Source organism: Lissotriton helveticus, chromosome 1_1, assembly GCF_964261635.1.
Source record: "Lissotriton helveticus chromosome 1_1, aLisHel1.1, whole genome shotgun sequence".
Taxonomy (NCBI): Eukaryota; Metazoa; Chordata; class Amphibia; order Caudata; family Salamandridae; genus Lissotriton; species Lissotriton helveticus.
The window spans coordinates 1,146,051,073-1,146,069,722 of NC_136057.1; positions in this window are offsets into that span (position 1 = coordinate 1,146,051,073).

Consider the following 18,650-nt stretch of genomic DNA (forward strand, 5'->3'; position numbering starts at 1 on the left):
TTTTTTCACTCCACACCACCCTGGGTTAGACACTGGCTATATGCAAATCAGCTCTGACCCTTTGCCTCATGGGAAAAGTCCAGTCCGAACTGCCAAGCCCTGTATTTTCCAGACCGGAATCAAGCATCCAAGGACCGGTTTCTGGCTATCAGCCTTCATTCAGCCTGGATAGCTTGACTCCAGTGGTGTGGAGAGCCTGGGACTCACGTCTGAGCATACCCAGCCCACTCGGGGTGAAAATTACAAAAAACACAGTTGATGGACAGAATGTAGAACAATGTCATACATTCACCCCAGTACAAGGATCTGGGCCTAAATCCATCGTTCTTTTCACTCCACACCACCCTGGGTTAGACACTGGCTATATGCAAATCAGCTCTGACCCTTTGCCTCATGGGAAAAGTCCAGTCCGAACTGCCAAGCCCTGTCTTTCCCAGACCGGAATCTAGCATCCAAGGACCGGTTTCTGGCTATCAGCCTTCATTCAGCCTGGATTGCTTGACTCCAGTGGTGTGGAGAGCCTGGGACTCACGTCTGAGCATACCCAGCCCACTCGGGGTGAAAATTACAAAAAACACAGTTGATGGACAGAATGTAGAACAATGTCATACATTCACCCCAGTACAAGGATCTGGCCCTAAATCCATCGTTTTTTTCACTCCACACCACCCTGGGTTAGACACTGGCTATATGCAAATCAGCTCCGACCCTTTGCCTCATGGGAAAAGTCCAGTCCGAACTGCCAAGCCCTGTCTTTCCCAGACCGGAATCAAGCATCCAAGGACCGGTTTCTGGCCATCAGCCTTCATTCAGCCTGGATAGCTTGACTCCAGTGGTGTGGAGAGCCTGGGACTCACGTCTGAGCATACCTAGCCCACTCGGGTTGAAAATTACAAAAAACACAGTTGATGGACAGAATGTAGAACAATGTCATACATTCACCACAGTACAAGGATCTGGGCCTAAATCCATCGTTTTTTTCACTCCACACCACCCTGGGTTAGACACTGGCTATATGCAAATCAGCTCTGACCCTTTGCATCATGGGAAAAGTCCAGTCCGAACTGCCAAGCCCTGTCTTTCCCCGACCGGAATCAAGCATCCAAGGACCGGTTTCTGGCTATCAGCCTTCATTCAGCCTGGATAGCTTGACTCCAGTGGTGTGGAGAGCCTGGGACTCACGTCTGAGCATACCCAGCCCACTCGGGGTGAAAATTACAAAAAACACAGTTGATGGACAGAATGTAGAACAATGTCATACATTCACTCCAGTACAAGGATCTGGGCCTAAATCCATCGTTTTTTTCACTCCACACCACCCTGGGTGAGACACTGGCTATATGCAAATCAGCTCTGACCCTTTGCCTCATGGGAAAAGTCCAGTCCGAACTGCCAAGCCCTGTCTTTCCCAGACCGGAATGAAGCATCCAAGGACCGGTTTCTGGCTATCAGCCTTCATTCAGCCTGGATAGCTTGACTCCAGTGGTGTGGAGAGCCTGGGACTCACGTCTGAGCATACCCAGCCCACTCGGGGTGAAAATTACAATAAACACCGTTGATGGACAGAATGTAGAACAATGTCATACATTCACCCCAGGACAAGGATCTGGCCCTAAATCCATCGTTTTTTTCACTCCACACCACCCTGGGTTAGACGCTGGATATATGCAAATCAGCTCTGACCCTTTGCCTCATGGGAAAAGTCCAGTCCGAACTGCCAAGCCCTGTCTTTCCCAGACCGGAATCAAGCATCCAAGGACCGGTTTCTGGCCATCAGCCTTCATTCAGCCTGGATAGCTTGACTCCAGTGGTGTGGAGAGCCTGGGACTCACGTCTGAGCATACCCAGCCCACTCGGGGTGAAAATTACAAAAAACACAGTTGATGGACAGAATGTAGAACAATGTCATACATTCACCCCAGTACAAGGATCTGGGCCTAAATCCATCGTTCTTTTCACTCCACACCACCCTGGGTTAGACACTGGCTATATGCAAATCAGCTCTGACCCTTTGCCTCATGGGAAAAGTCCAGTCCGAACTGCCAAGCCCTGTCTTTCCCAGACCGGAATCAAGCATCCAAGGACCGGTTTCTGGCTATCAGCCTTCATTCAGCCTGGATTGCTTGACTCCAGTGGTGTGGAGAGCCTGGGACTCACGTCTGAGCATACCCAGCCCACTCGGGGTGAAAATTACAAAAAACACAGTTGATGGACAGAATGTAGAACAATGTCATACATTCACCCCAGTACAAGGATCTGGCCCTAAATCCATCGTTTTTTTCACTCCACACCACCCTGGGTTAGACACTGGCTATATGCAAATCAGCTCCGACCCTTTGCCTCATGGGAAAAGTCCAGTCCGAACTGCCAAGCCCTGTCTTTCCCAGACCGGAATCAAGCATCCAAGGACCGGTTTCTGGCTATCAGCCTTCATTCAGCCTGGATAGCTTGACTCCAGTGGTGTGGAGAGCCTGGGAATCACGTCTGAGCATACCCAGCCCACTCGGGTTGAAAATTACAAAAAACACAGTTGATGGACAGAATGTAGAACAATGTCATACATTCACCACAGTACAAGGATCTGGGCCTAAATCCATCGTTTTTTTCACTCCACACCACCCTGGGTTAGACACTGGCTATATGCAAATCAGCTCTGACCCTTTGCCTCATGGGAAAAGTCCAGTCCGAACTGCCAAGCCCTGTATTTTCCAGACCGGAATCAAGCATCCAAGGACCGGTTTCTGGCTATCAGCCTTCATTCAGCCTGGATAGCTTGACTCCAGTGGTGTGGAGAGCCTGGGACTCACGTCTGAGCATACCCAGCCCACTCGGGGTGAAAATTACAAAAAACACAGTTGATTGACAGAATGTAGAACAATGTCATACATTCACCCCAGTACAAGGATCTGGGCCTAAATCCATCGTTCTTTTCACTCCACACCACCCTGGGTTAGACACTGGCTATATGCAAATCAGCTCTGACCCTTTGCCTCATGGGAAAAGTCCAGTCCGAACTGCCAAGCCCTGTCTTTCCCAGACCGGAATCTAGCATCCAAGGACCGGTTTCTGGCTATCAGCCTTCATTCAGCCTGGATTGCTTGACTCCAGTGGTGTGGAGAGCCTGGGACTCACGTCTGAGCATACCCAGCCCACTCGGGGTGAAAATTACAAAAAACACAGTTGATGGACAGAATGTAGAACAATGTCATACATTCACCCCAGTACAAGGATCTGGCCCTAAATCCATCGTTTTTTTCACTCCACACCACCCTGGGTTAGACACTGGCTATATGCAAATCAGCTCCGACCCTTTGCCTCATGGGAAAAGTCCAGTCCGAACTGCCAAGCCCTGTCTTTCCCAGACCGGAATCAAGCATCCAAGGACCGGTTTCTGGCTATCAGCCTTCATTCAGCCTGGATAGCTTGACTCCAGTGGTGTGGAGAGCCTGGGACTCACGTCTGAGCATACCCAGCCCACTCGGGTTGAAAATTACAAAAAACACAGTTGATGGACAGAATGTAGAACAATGTCATACATTCACCACAGTACAAGGATCTGGGCCTAAATCCATCGTTTTTTTCACTCCACACCACCCTGGGTTAGACACTGGCTATATGCAAATCAGCTCTGACCCTTTGCATCATGGGAAAAGTCCAGTCCGAACTGCCAAGCCCTGTCTTTCCCCGACCGGAATCAAGCATCCAAGGACCGGTTTCTGGCTATCAGCCTTCATTCAGCCTGGATAGCTTGACTCCAGTGGTGTGGAGAGCCTGGGACTCACGTCTGAGCATACCCAGCCCACTCGGGGTGAAAATTACAAAAAACACAGTTGATGGACAGAATGTAGAACAATGTCATACATTCACTCCAGTACAAGGATCTGGGCCTAAATCCATCGTTTTTTTCACTCCACACCACCCTGGGTGAGACACTGGCTATATGCAAATCAGCTCTGACCCTTTGCCTCATGGGAAAAGTCCAGTCCGAACTGCCAAGCCCTGTCTTTCCCAGACCGGAATGAAGCATCCAAGGACCGGTTTCTGGCTATCAGCCTTCATTCAGCCTGGATAGCTTGACTCCAGTGGTGTGGAGAGCCTGGGACTCACGTCTGAGCATACCCAGCCCACTCGGGGTGAAAATTACAATAAACACCGTTGATGGACAGAATGTAGAACAATGTCATACATTCACCCCAGTACAAGGATCTGGCCCTAAATCCATCGTTTTTTTCACTCCACACCACCCTGGGTTAGACACTGGCTATATGCAAATCAGCTCTGACCCTTTGCCTCATGGGAAAAGTCCAGTCCGAACTGCCAAGCCCTGTCTTTCCCAGACCGGAATCAAGCATCCAAGGACCGGTTTCTGGCCATCAGCCTTCATTCAGCCTGGATAGCTTGACTCCAGTGGTGTGGAGAGCCTGGGACTCACGTCTGAGCATACCCAGCCCACTCGGGGTGAAAATTACAAAAAACACAGTTGATGGACAGAATGTAGAACAATGTCATACATTCACCCCAGTACAAGGATCTGGGCCTAAATCCATCGTTCTTTTCACTCCACACCACCCTGGGTTAGACACTGGCTATATGCAAATCAGCTCTGACCCTTTGCCTCATGGGAAAAGTCCAGTCCGAACTGCCAAGCCCTGTCTTTCCCAGACCGGAATCAAGCATCCAAGGACCGGTTTCTGGCTATCAGCCTTCATTCAGCCTGGATTGCTTGACTCCAGTGGTGTGGAGAGCCTGGGACTCACGTCTGAGCATACCCAGCCCACTCGGGGTGAAAATTACAAAAAACACAGTTGATGGACAGAATGTAGAACAATGTCATACATTCACCCCAGTACAAGGATCTGGGCCTAAATCCATCGTTTTTTTCACTCCACACCACCCTGGGTTAGACACTGGCTATATGCAAATCAGCTCTGACCCTTTGCCTCATGGGAAAAGTCCAGTCCGAACTGCCAAGCCCTGTCTTTTCCAGACCGGAATCAAGCACCAAGGACCGGTTTCTGGCTATCAGCCTTCATTCAGCCTGGATAGCTTGACTCCAGTGGTGTGGAGAGCCTGGGACTCACGTCTGAGCATACCCAGCCCACTCGGGGTGAAAATTACAAAACACACAGTTGATGGACAGAATGTAGAACAATGTCATACATTCACCCCAGTACAAGGATCTGGCCCTAAATCCATCGTTTTTTTCACTCCACACCACCCTGGGTTAGACACTGGCTATATGCAAATCAGCTCTGACCCTTTGCCTCATGGGAAAAGTCCAGTCCGAACTGCCAAGCCCTGTCTTTCCCAGACCGGAATCAAGCATCCAAGGACCGGTTTCTGGCTATCAGCCTTCATTCAGCCTGGATAGCTTGACTCCAGTGGTGTGGAGATCCTGGGACTCACGTCTGAGCATACCCAGCCCACTCGGGTTGAAAATTACAAAAAACACAGTTGATGGACAGAATGTAGAACAATGTCATACATTCACCCCAGTACAAGGATCTGGGCCTAAATCCATCGTTTTTTTCACTCCACACCACCCTGGGTTAGACACTGGCTATATGCAAATCAGCTCTGACCCTTTGCATCATGGAAAAAGTCCAGCCCGAACTGCCAAGCCCTGTCTTTCCCCGACCGGAATCAAGCATCCAAGGACCGGTTTCTGGCTATCAGCCTTCATTCAGCCTGGATAGCTTGACTCCAGTGGTGTGGAGAGCCTGGGACTCACGTCTGAGCATACCCAGCCCACTCGGGGTGAAAATTACAAAAAACACAGTTGATGGACAGAATGTAGAACAATGTCATACATTCACCCCAGTACAAGGATCTGGGCCTAAATCCATCGTTTTTTTCACTCCACACCACCCTGGGTTAGACACTGGCTATATGCAAATCAGCTCTGACCCTTTGCCTCATGGGAAAAGTCCAGTCCGAACTGCCAAGCCCTGTCTTTCCCAGACCGGAATCAAGCATCCAAGGACCGGTTTCTGGCTATCAGCCTTCATTCAGCCTGGATAGCTTGACTCCAGTGGTGTGGAGAGCCTGGGACTCACGTCTGAGCATACCCAGCCCACTCGGGGTGAAAATTACAAAAAACACAGTTGATGGACAGAATGTAGAACAATGTCATACATTCACCCCAGTACAAGGATCTGGGCCTAAATCCATCGTTTTTTTCACTCCACACCACCCTGGGTTAGACACTGGCTATATGCAAATCAGCTCTGACCCTTTGCCTCATGGGAAAAGTCCAGTCCGAACTGCCAAGCCCTGTCTTTCCCAGACCGGAATCTAGCATCCAAGGACCGGTTTCTGGCTATCAGCCTTCATTCAGCCTGGATTGCTTGACTTCAGTGGTGTGGAGAGCCTGGGACTCACGTCTGAGCATACCCAGCCCACTCGGGGTGAAAATTACAAAAAACACAGTTGATGGACAGAATGTAGAACAATGTCATACATTCACCCCAGTACAAGGATCTGGCCCTAAATCCATCGTTTTTTTCACTCCACACCACCCTGGGTTAGACACTGGCTATATGCAAATCAGCTCCGACCCTTTGCCTCATGGGAAAAGTCCAGTCCGAACTGCCAAGCCCTGTCTTTCCCAGACCGGAATCAAGCATCCAAGGACCGGTTTCTGGCTATCAGCCTTCATTCAGCCTGGATAGCTTGACTCCAGTGGTGTGGAGAGCCTGGGACTCACGTCTGAGCATACCCAGCCCACTCGGGTTGAAAATTACAAAAAACACAGTTGATGGACAGAATGTAGAACAATGTCATACATTCACCACAGTACAAGGATCTGGGCCTAAATCCATCGTTTTTTTCACTCCACACCACCCTGGGTTAGACACTGGCTATATGCAAATCAGCTCTGACCCTTTGCCTCATGGGAAAAGTCCAGTCCGAACTGCCAAGCCCTGTATTTTCCAGACCGGAATCAAGCATCCAAGGACCGGTTTCTGGCTATCAGCCTTCATTCAGCCTGGATAGCTTGACTCCAGTGGTGTGGAGAGCCTGGGACTCACGTCTGAGCATACCCAGCCCACTCGGGGTGAAAATTACAAAAAACACAGTTGATGGACAGAATGTAGAACAATGTCATACATTCACCCCAGTACAAGGATCTGGGCCTAAATCCATCGTTCTTTTCACTCCACACCACCCTGGGTTAGACACTGGCTATATGCAAATCAGCTCTGACCCTTTGCCTCATGGGAAAAGTCCAGTCCGAACTGCCAAGCCCTGTCTTTCCCAGACCGGAATCTAGCATCCAAGGACCGGTTTCTGGCTATCAGCCTTCATTCAGCCTGGATTGCTTGACTCCAGTGGTGTGGAGAGCCTGGGACTCACGTCTGAGCATACCCAGCCCACTCGGGGTGAAAATTACAAAAAACACAGTTGATGGACAGAATGTAGAACAATGTCATACATTCACCCCAGTACAAGGATCTGGCCCTAAATCCATCGTTTTTTTCACTCCACACCACCCTGGGTTAGACACTGGCTATATGCAAATCAGCTCCGACCCTTTGCCTCATGGGAAAAGTCCAGTCCGAACTGCCAAGCCCTGTCTTTCCCAGACCGGAATCAAGCATCCAAGGACCGGTTTCTGGCCATCAGCCTTCATTCAGCCTGGATAGCTTGACTCCAGTGGTGTGGAGAGCCTGGGACTCACGTCTGAGCATACCCAGCCCACTCGGGGTGAAAATTACAAAAAACACAGTTGATGGACAGAATGTAGAACAATGTCATACATTCACCCCAGTACAAGGATCTGGGCCTAAATCCATCGTTCTTTTCACTCCACACCACCCTGGGTTAGACACTGGCTATATGCAAATCAGCTCTGACCCTTTGCCTCATGGGAAAAGTCCAGTCCGAACTGCCAAGCCCTGTCTTTCCCAGACCGGAATCAAGCATCCAAGGACCGGTTTCTGGCTATCAGCCTTCATTCAGCCTGGATTGCTTGACTCCAGTGGTGTGGAGAGCCTGGGACTCACGTCTGAGCATACCCAGCCCACTCGGGGTGAAAATTACAAAAAACACAGTTGATGGACAGAATGTAGAACAATGTCATACATTCACCCCAGTACAAGGATCTGGGCCTAAATCCATCGTTTTTTTCACTCCACACCACCCTGGGTTAGACACTGGCTATATGCAAATCAGCTCTGACCCTTTGCCTCATGGGAAAAGTCCAGTCCGAACTGCCAAGCCCTGTATTTTCCAGACCGGAATCAAGCATCCAAGGACCGGTTTCTGGCTATCAGCCTTCATTCAGCCTGGATAGCTTGACTCCAGTGGTGTGGAGAGCCTGGGACTCACGTCTGAGCATACCCAGCCCACTCGGGGTGAAAATTACAAAAAACACAGTTGATGGACAGAATGTAGAACAATGTCATACATTCACCCCAGTACAAGGATCTGGGCCTAAATCCATCGTTTTTTTCACTCCACACCACCCTGGGTTAGACACTGGCTATATGCAAATCAGCTCTGACCCTTTGCATCATGGAAAAAGTCCAGTCCGAACTGCCAAGCCCTGTCTTTCCCCGACCGGAATCAAGCATCCAAGGACCGGTTTCTGGCTATCAGCCTTCATTCAGCCTGGATAGCTTGACTCCAGTGGTGTGGAGAGCCTGGGACTCACGTCTGAGCATACCCAGCCCACTCGGGGTGAAAATGACAAAAAACACAGTTGATGGACAGAATGTAGAACAATGTCATACATTCACTCCAGTACAAGGATCTGGCCCTAAATCCATCGTTTTTTTCACTCCACACCACCCTGGGTTAGACACTGGCTATATGCAAATCAGCTCTGACCCTTTGCCTCATGGGAAAAGTCCAGTCCGTACTGCCAAGCCCTGTCTTTCCCAGACCGGAATCAAGCATCTAAGGACCGGTTTCTGGCTATCAGCCTTCATTCAGCCTGGATAGCTTGACTCCAGTGGTGTGGAGAGCCTGGGACTCACGTCTGAGCATACCCAGCCCACTCGGGGTGAAAATTACAAAAAACACAGTTGATGGACAGAATGTAGAACAATGTCATACATTCACCCCAGTACAAGGATCTGGGCCTAAATCCATCGTTTTTTTCACTCCACACCACCCTGGGTTAGACACTGGCTATATGCAAATCAGCTCTGACCCTTTGCCTCATGGGAAAAGTCCAGTCCGAACTGCCAAGCCCTGTCTTTCCCAGACCGGAATCAAGCATCCAAGGACCGGTTTCTGGCTATCAGCCTTCATTCAGCCTGGATAGCTTGACTCCAGTGGTGTGGAGAGCCTGGGACTCACGTCTGAGCATACCCAGCCCACTCGGGGTGAAAATTACAAAAAACACAGTTGATGGACAGAATGTAGAACAATGTCATACATTCACCCCAGTACAAGGATCTGGGCCTAAATCCATCGTTTTTTTCACTCCACACCACCCTGGGTTAGACACTGGCTATATGCAAATCAGCTCTGACCCTTTGCCTCATGGGAAAAGTCCAGTCCGAACTGCCAAGCCCTGTCTTTCCCAGACCGGAATGAAGCATCCAAGGACCGGTTTCTGGCTATCAGCCTTCATTCAGCCTGGATAGCTTGACTCCTGTGGTGTGGAGAGCCTGGGACTCACGTCTGAGCATACCCAGCCCACTCGGGGTGAAAATTACAAAAAACACAGTTGATGGACAGAATGTAGAACAATGTCATACATTCACCCCAGTACAAGGATCTGGCCCTAAATCCATCGTTTTTTTCACTCCACACCACCCTGGGTTAGACACTGGCTATATGCAAATCAGCTCCGACCCTTTGCCTCATGGGAAAAGTCCAGTCCGAACTGCCAAGCCCTGTCTTTCCCAGACCGGAAACAAGCATCCAAGGACCGGTTTCTGGCTATCAGCCTTCATTCAGCCTGGATAGCTTGACTCCAGTGGTGTGGAGAGCCTGGGACTCACGTCTGAGCATACCCAGCCCACTCGGGTTGAAAATTACAAAAAACACAGTTGATGGACAGAATGTAGAACAATGTCATACATTCACCACAGTACAAGGATCTGGGCCTAAATCCATCGTTTTTTTCACTCCACACCACCCTGGGTTAGACACTGGCTATATGCAAATCAGCTCTGACCCTTTGCATCATGGGAAAAGTCCAGTCCGAACTGCCAAGCCCTGTCTTTCCCCGACCGGAATCAAGCATCCAAGGACCGGTTTCTGGCTATCAGCCTTCATTCAGCCTGGATAGCTTGACTCCAGTGGTGTGGAGAGCCTGGGACTCACGTCTGAGCATACCCAGCCCACTCGGGGTGAAAATTACAAAAAACACAGTTGATGGACAGAATGTAGAACAATGTCATACATTCACTCCAGTACAAGGATCTGGGCCTAAATCCATCGTTTTTTTCACTCCACACCACCCTGGGTGAGACACTGGCTATATGCAAATCAGCTCTGACCCTTTGCCTCATGGGAAAAGTCCAGTCCGAACTGCCAAGCCCTGTCTTTCCCAGACCGGAATGAAGCATCCAAGGACCGGTTTCTGGCTATCAGCCTTCATTCAGCCTGGATAGCTTGACTCCAGTGGTGTGGAGAGCCTGGGACTCACGTCTGAGCATACCCAGCCCACTCGGGGTGAAAATTACAATAAACACCGTTGATGGACAGAATGTAGAACAATGTCATACATTCACCCCAGTACAAGGATCTGGCCCTAAATCCATCGTTTTTTTCACTCCACACCACCCTGGGTTAGACACTGGCTATATGCAAATCAGCTCTGACCCTTTGCCTCATGGGAAAAGTCCAGTCCGAACTGCCAAGCCCTGTCTTTCCCAGACCGGAATCAAGCATCCAAGGACCGGTTTCTGGCCATCAGCCTTCATTCAGCCTGGATAGCTTGACTCCAGTGGTGTGGAGAGCCTGGGACTCACGTCTGAGCATACCCAGCCCACTCGGGGTGAAAATTACAAAAAACACAGTTGATGGACAGAATGTAGAACAATGTCATACATTCACCCCAGTACAAGGATCTGGGCCTAAATCCATCGTTCTTTTCACTCCACACCACCCTGGGTTAGACACTGGCTATATGCAAATCAGCTCTGACCCTTTGCCTCATGGGAAAAGTCCAGTCCGAACTGCCAAGCCCTGTCTTTCCCAGACCGGAATCAAGCATCCAAGGACCGGTTTCTGGCTATCAGCCTTCATTCAGCCTGGATTGCTTGACTCCAGTGGTGTGGAGAGCCTGGGACTCACGTCTGAGCATACCCAGCCCACTCGGGGTGAAAATTACAAAAAACACAGTTGATGGACAGAATGTAGAACAATGTCATACATTCACCCCAGTACAAGGATCTGGGCCTAAATCCATCGTTTTTTTCACTCCACACCACCCTGGGTTAGACACTGGCTATATGCAAATCAGCTCTGACCCTTTGCCTCATGGGAAAAGTCCAGTCCGAACTGCCAAGCCCTGTCTTTTCCAGACCGGAATCAAGCACCAAGGACCGGTTTCTGGCTATCAGCCTTCATTCAGCCTGGATAGCTTGACTCCAGTGGTGTGGAGAGCCTGGGACTCACGTCTGAGCATACCCAGCCCACTCGGGGTGAAAATTACAAAACACACAGTTGATGGACAGAATGTAGAACAATGTCATACATTCACCCCAGTACAAGGATCTGGCCCTAAATCCATCGTTTTTTTCACTCCACACCACCCTGGGTTAGACACTGGCTATATGCAAATCAGCTCTGACCCTTTGCCTCATGGGAAAAGTCCAGTCCGAACTGCCAAGCCCTGTCTTTCCCAGACCGGAATCAAGCATCCAAGGACCGGTTTCTGGCTATCAGCCTTCATTCAGCCTGGATAGCTTGACTCCAGTGGTGTGGAGATCCTGGGACTCACGTCTGAGCATACCCAGCCCACTCGGGTTGAAAATTACAAAAAACACAGTTGATGGACAGAATGTAGAACAATGTCATACATTCACCCCAGTACAAGGATCTGGGCCTAAATCCATCGTTTTTTTCACTCCACACCACCCTGGGTTAGACACTGGCTATATGCAAATCAGCTCTGACCCTTTGCATCATGGAAAAAGTCCAGCCCGAACTGCCAAGCCCTGTCTTTCCCCGACCGGAATCAAGCATCCAAGGACCGGTTTCTGGCTATCAGCCTTCATTCAGCCTGGATAGCTTGACTCCAGTGGTGTGGAGAGCCTGGGACTCACGTCTGAGCATACCCAGCCCACTCGGGGTGAAAATTACAAAAAACACAGTTGATGGACAGAATGTAGAACAATGTCATACATTCACCCCAGTACAAGGATCTGGGCCTAAATCCATCGTTTTTTTCACTCCACACCACCCTGGGTTAGACACTGGCTATATGCAAATCAGCTCTGACCCTTTGCCTCATGGGAAAAGTCCAGTCCGAACTGCCAAGCCCTGTCTTTCCCAGACCGGAATCAAGCATCCAAGGACCGGTTTCTGGCTATCAGCCTTCATTCAGCCTGGATAGCTTGACTCCAGTGGTGTGGAGAGCCTGGGACTCACGTCTGAGCATACCCAGCCCACTCGGGGTGAAAATTACAAAAAACACAGTTGATGGACAGAATGTAGAACAATGTCATACATTCACCCCAGTACAAGGATCTGGGCCTAAATCCATCGTTTTTTTCACTCCACACCACCCTGGGTTAGACACTGGCTATATGCAAATCAGCTCTGACCCTTTGCCTCATGGGAAAAGTCCAGTCCGAACTGCCAAGCCCTGTCTTTCCCAGACCGGAATCTAGCATCCAAGGACCGGTTTCTGGCTATCAGCCTTCATTCAGCCTGGATTGCTTGACTTCAGTGGTGTGGAGAGCCTGGGACTCACGTCTGAGCATACCCAGCCCACTCGGGGTGAAAATTACAAAAAACACAGTTGATGGACAGAATGTAGAACAATGTCATACATTCACCCCAGTACAAGGATCTGGCCCTAAATCCATCGTTTTTTTCACTCCACACCACCCTGGGTTAGACACTGGCTATATGCAAATCAGCTCCGACCCTTTGCCTCATGGGAAAAGTCCAGTCCGAACTGCCAAGCCCTGTCTTTCCCAGACCGGAATCAAGCATCCAAGGACCGGTTTCTGGCTATCAGCCTTCATTCAGCCTGGATAGCTTGACTCCAGTGGTGTGGAGAGCCTGGGACTCACGTCTGAGCATACCCAGCCCACTCGGGTTGAAAATTACAAAAAACACAGTTGATGGACAGAATGTAGAACAATGTCATACATTCACCACAGTACAAGGATCTGGGCCTAAATCCATCGTTTTTTTCACTCCACACCACCCTGGGTTAGACACTGGCTATATGCAAATCAGCTCTGACCCTTTGCCTCATGGGAAAAGTCCAGTCCGAACTGCCAAGCCCTGTATTTTCCAGACCGGAATCAAGCATCCAAGGACCGGTTTCTGGCTATCAGCCTTCATTCAGCCTGGATAGCTTGACTCCAGTGGTGTGGAGAGCCTGGGACTCACGTCTGAGCATACCCAGCCCACTCGGGGTGAAAATTACAAAAAACACAGTTGATGGACAGAATGTAGAACAATGTCATACATTCACCCCAGTACAAGGATCTGGGCCTAAATCCATCGTTCTTTTCACTCCACACCACCCTGGGTTAGACACTGGCTATATGCAAATCAGCTCTGACCCTTTGCCTCATGGGAAAAGTCCAGTCCGAACTGCCAAGCCCTGTCTTTCCCAGACCGGAATCTAGCATCCAAGGACCGGTTTCTGGCTATCAGCCTTCATTCAGCCTGGATTGCTTGACTCCAGTGGTGTGGAGAGCCTGGGACTCACGTCTGAGCATACCCAGCCCACTCGGGGTGAAAATTACAAAAAACACAGTTGATGGACAGAATGTAGAACAATGTCATACATTCACCCCAGTACAAGGATCTGGCCCTAAATCCATCGTTTTTTTCACTCCACACCACCCTGGGTTAGACACTGGCTATATGCAAATCAGCTCCGACCCTTTGCCTCATGGGAAAAGTCCAGTCCGAACTGCCAAGCCCTGTCTTTCCCAGACCGGAATCAAGCATCCAAGGACCGGTTTCTGGCCATCAGCCTTCATTCAGCCTGGATAGCTTGACTCCAGTGGTGTGGAGAGCCTGGGACTCACGTCTGAGCATACCCAGCCCACTCGGGGTGAAAATTACAAAAAACACAGTTGATGGACAGAATGTAGAACAATGTCATACATTCACCCCAGTACAAGGATCTGGGCCTAAATCCATCGTTCTTTTCACTCCACACCACCCTGGGTTAGACACTGGCTATATGCAAATCAGCTCTGACCCTTTGCCTCATGGGAAAAGTCCAGTCCGAACTGCCAAGCCCTGTCTTTCCCAGACCGGAATCAAGCATCCAAGGACCGGTTTCTGGCTATCAGCCTTCATTCAGCCTGGATTGCTTGACTCCAGTGGTGTGGAGAGCCTGGGACTCACGTCTGAGCATACCCAGCCCACTCGGGGTGAAAATTACAAAAAACACAGTTGATGGACAGAATGTAGAACAATGTCATACATTCACCCCAGTACAAGGATCTGGGCCTAAATCCATCGTTTTTTTCACTCCACACCACCCTGGGTTAGACACTGGCTATATGCAAATCAGCTCTGACCCTTTGCCTCATGGGAAAAGTCCAGTCCGAACTGCCAAGCCCTGTATTTTCCAGACCGGAATCAAGCATCCAAGGACCGGTTTCTGGCTATCAGCTTTCATTCAGCCTGGATAGCTTGACTCCAGTGGTGTGGAGAGCCTGGGACTCACGTCTGAGCATACCCAGCCCACTCGGGGTGAAAATTACAAAAAACACAGTTGATGGACAGAATGTAGAACAATGTCATACATTCACCCCAGTACAAGGATCTGGGCCTAAATCCATCGTTTTTTTCACTCCACACCACCCTGGGTTAGACACTGGCTATATGCAAATCAGCTCTGACCCTTTGCATCATGGAAAAAGTCCAGTCCGAACTGCCAAGCCCTGTCTTTCCCCGACCGGAATCAAGCATCCAAGGACCGGTTTCTGGCTATCAGCCTTCATTCAGCCTGGATAGCTTGACTCCAGTGGTGTGGAGAGCCTGGGACTCACGTCTGAGCATACCCAGCCCACTCGGGGTGAAAATGACAAAAAACACAGTTGATGGACAGAATGTAGAACAATGTCATACATTCACTCCAGTACAAGGATCTGGCCCTAAATCCATCGTTTTTTTCACTCCACACCACCCTGGGTTAGACACTGGCTATATGCAAATCAGCTCTGACCCTTTGCCTCATGGGAAAAGTCCAGTCCGTACTGCCAAGCCCTGTCTTTCCCAGACCGGAATCAAGCATCTAAGGACCGGTTTCTGGCTATCAGCCTTCATTCAGCCTGGATAGCTTGACTCCAGTGGTGTGGAGAGCCTGGGACTCACGTCTGAGCATACCCAGCCCACTCGGGGTGAAAATTACAAAAAACACAGTTGATGGACAGAATGTAGAACAATGTCATACATTCACCCCAGTACAAGGATCTGGGCCTAAATCCATCGTTTTTTTCACTCCACACCACCCTGGGTTAGACACTGGCTATATGCAAATCAGCTCTGACCCTTTGCCTCATGGGAAAAGTCCAGTCCGAACTGCCAAGCCCTGTCTTTCCCAGACCGGAATCAAGCATCCAAGGACCGGTTTCTGGCTATCAGCCTTCATTCAGCCTGGATAGCTTGACTCCAGTGGTGTGGAGAGCCTGGGACTCACGTCTGAGCATACCCAGCCCACTCGGGGTGAAAATTACAAAAAACACAGTTGATGGACAGAATGTAGAACAATGTCATACATTCACCCCAGTACAAGGATCTGGGCCTAAATCCATCGTTTTTTTCACTCCACACCACCCTGGGTTAGACACTGGCTATATGCAAATCAGCTCTGACCCTTTGCCTCATGGGAAAAGTCCAGTCCGAACTGCCAAGCCCTGTCTTTCCCAGACCGGAATGAAGCATCCAAGGACCGGTTTCTGGCTATCAGCCTTCATTCAGCCTGGATAGCTTGACTCCTGTGGTGTGGAGAGCCTGGGACTCACGTCTGAGCATACCCAGCCCACTCGGGGTGAAAATTACAAAAAACACAGTTGATGGACAGAATGTAGAACAATGTCATACATTCACCCCAGTACAAGGATCTGGGCCTAAATCCATCGTTTTTTTCACTCCAAACCACCCTGGGTTAGACACTGGCTATATGCAAATCAGCTCTGACCCTTTGCCTCATGGGAAAAGTCCAGTCCGAACTGCCAAGCCCTGTCTTTCCCAGACCGGAATCAAGCATCCAAGGACCGGTTTCTGGCTATCAGCCTTCATTCAGCCTGGATAGCTTGACTCCAGTGGTGTGGAGAGCCTGGGACTCACGTCTGAGCATACCCAGCCCACTCGGGGTGAAAATTACAAAAAACACAGTTGATGGACAGAATGTAGAACAATGTCATACATTCACCCCAGTACAAGGATCTGGGCCTAAATCCATCGTTTCTTTCACTCCACACCACCCTGGGTTAGACACTGGCTATATGCAAATCAGCTCTGACCCTTTGCCTCATGGGAAAAGTCAGGTCCGAACTGCCAAGCCCTGTCTTTCCCAGACCGGAATCAAGCATCCAAGGACCGGTTTCTGGCTATCAGCCTTCATTCAGCCTGGATAGCTTGACTCCAGTGGTGTGGAGAGCCTGGGACTCACGTCTGAGCATACCCAGCCCACTCGGGGTGAAAATTACAAAAAACACAGTCGATGGACAGAATGTAGAACAATGTCATACATTCACCCCAGTACAAGGATCTGGGCCTAAATCCATCGTTTTTTTCCACTCCACACCACCCTGGGTTAGACACTGGCTATATGCAAATCAGCTCTGACCCTTTGCCTAATGGAAAAAATGCCAAGCCGAACTGCCAAGCCCTGTCTTTCCCAGACCGGAATCAAGCATCCAAGGACCGGTTTCTGGCTATCAGCCTTCATTCAGCCTGGATAGCTTGACTCCAGTGGTGTGGAGAGCCTGGGACTCACGTCTGAGCATACCCAGCCCACTCGGGGTGAAAATTACAAAAAACACAGTTGATGGACAGAATGTAGAACAATGTCATATATTCACCCCAGTACAAGGATCTGGGCCTAAATCCATCGTTTTTTTCACTCCACACCACCCTGGGTTAGACACTGGCTATATGCAAATCAGCTCTGACCCTTTGCCTCATGGGAAAAGTCCAGTCCGAACTGCCAAGCCCTGCCTTTCCCAGACAGGAATCAAGCATCCAAGGACCGGTTTCTGGCTATCAGCCTTCATTCAGCCTGGATAGCTTGACTCCAGTGGTGTGGAGAGCCTGGGACTCACGTCTGAGCATACCCAGCCCACTCGGGGTGAAAATTACAAAAAGCACAGTTGATGGACAGAATGTAGAACAATGTCATACATTCACCCCAGTACAAGGATCTGGGCCTAAATCCGTCGTTTTTTTCACTCCACACCACTCTGGGTTAGACACTGGCTATATGCAAATCAGTTCTGACCCTTTGCCTCATGGGAAAAGTCCAGTCCGAACTGCCAAGCCCTGTCTTTCCCAGACCGGAATCAAGCATCCAAGGACCGGTTTCTGGCTATCAGCCTTCATTAAACCTGGATAGCTTGACTCCAGTGGTGTGGAGAGCCTGGGACTCACGTCTGAGCATACCCAGCCCACTCGGGGTGAAAATTACAAAAAACACAGTTGATGGACAGAATGTAGAACAATGTCATGCATTCACCCCAGTACAAGGATCTGGGCCTAAATCCATCGTTTTTTTCACTCCACACCACCCTGGGTTAGACACTGGCTATATGCAAATCAGCTCTGACCCTTTGCCTCATGGGAAAAGTCCAGTCCGAACTGCCAAGCCCTGTCTTTCCCAGACCGGAATCAAGCATCCAAGGACCGGTTTCTGGCTATCAGCCTTCATTAAACCTGGATAGCTTGACTCCAGTGGTGTGGAGAGCCTGGGACTCACGTCTGAGCATACCCAGCCCACTCGGGGTGAAAATTACAAAAAACACAGTTGATGGACAGAATGTAGAACAATGTCATGCATTCACCCCAGTACAAGGATCTGGGCCTAAATCCATCGTTTTTTTCACTCCACACCACCCTGGGTTAGACACTGGCTATATGCAAATCAGCTCTGACCCTTTGCCTCATGGGAAAAGTTCAGTCCGAAAAGCCAAGCCCTGTCTTTCCCAGACCGGAATCAAGCATCCAAGGACCGTTTTCTGGCTATCAGCCTTCATTCAGCCTGGATAGCTTGACTCCAGTGGTGTGGAGAGCCTGGGACTCACGTCTGAGCATACCCAGCCCACTCGGGGTGAAAATTACAAAAAACACAGTTGATGGACAGAATGTAGAACAATGTCATACATTCACCCCAGTACAAGGATCTGGGCCTAAATCCATCGTTTTTTTCACTCCACACCACCCTGGGTTAGACACTGGCTATATGCAAATCAGCTCTGACCCTTTGCCTCATGGGAAAAGTCCAGTCCGAACTGCCACGCCCTGTCTTTCCCAGACCGGAATCAAGC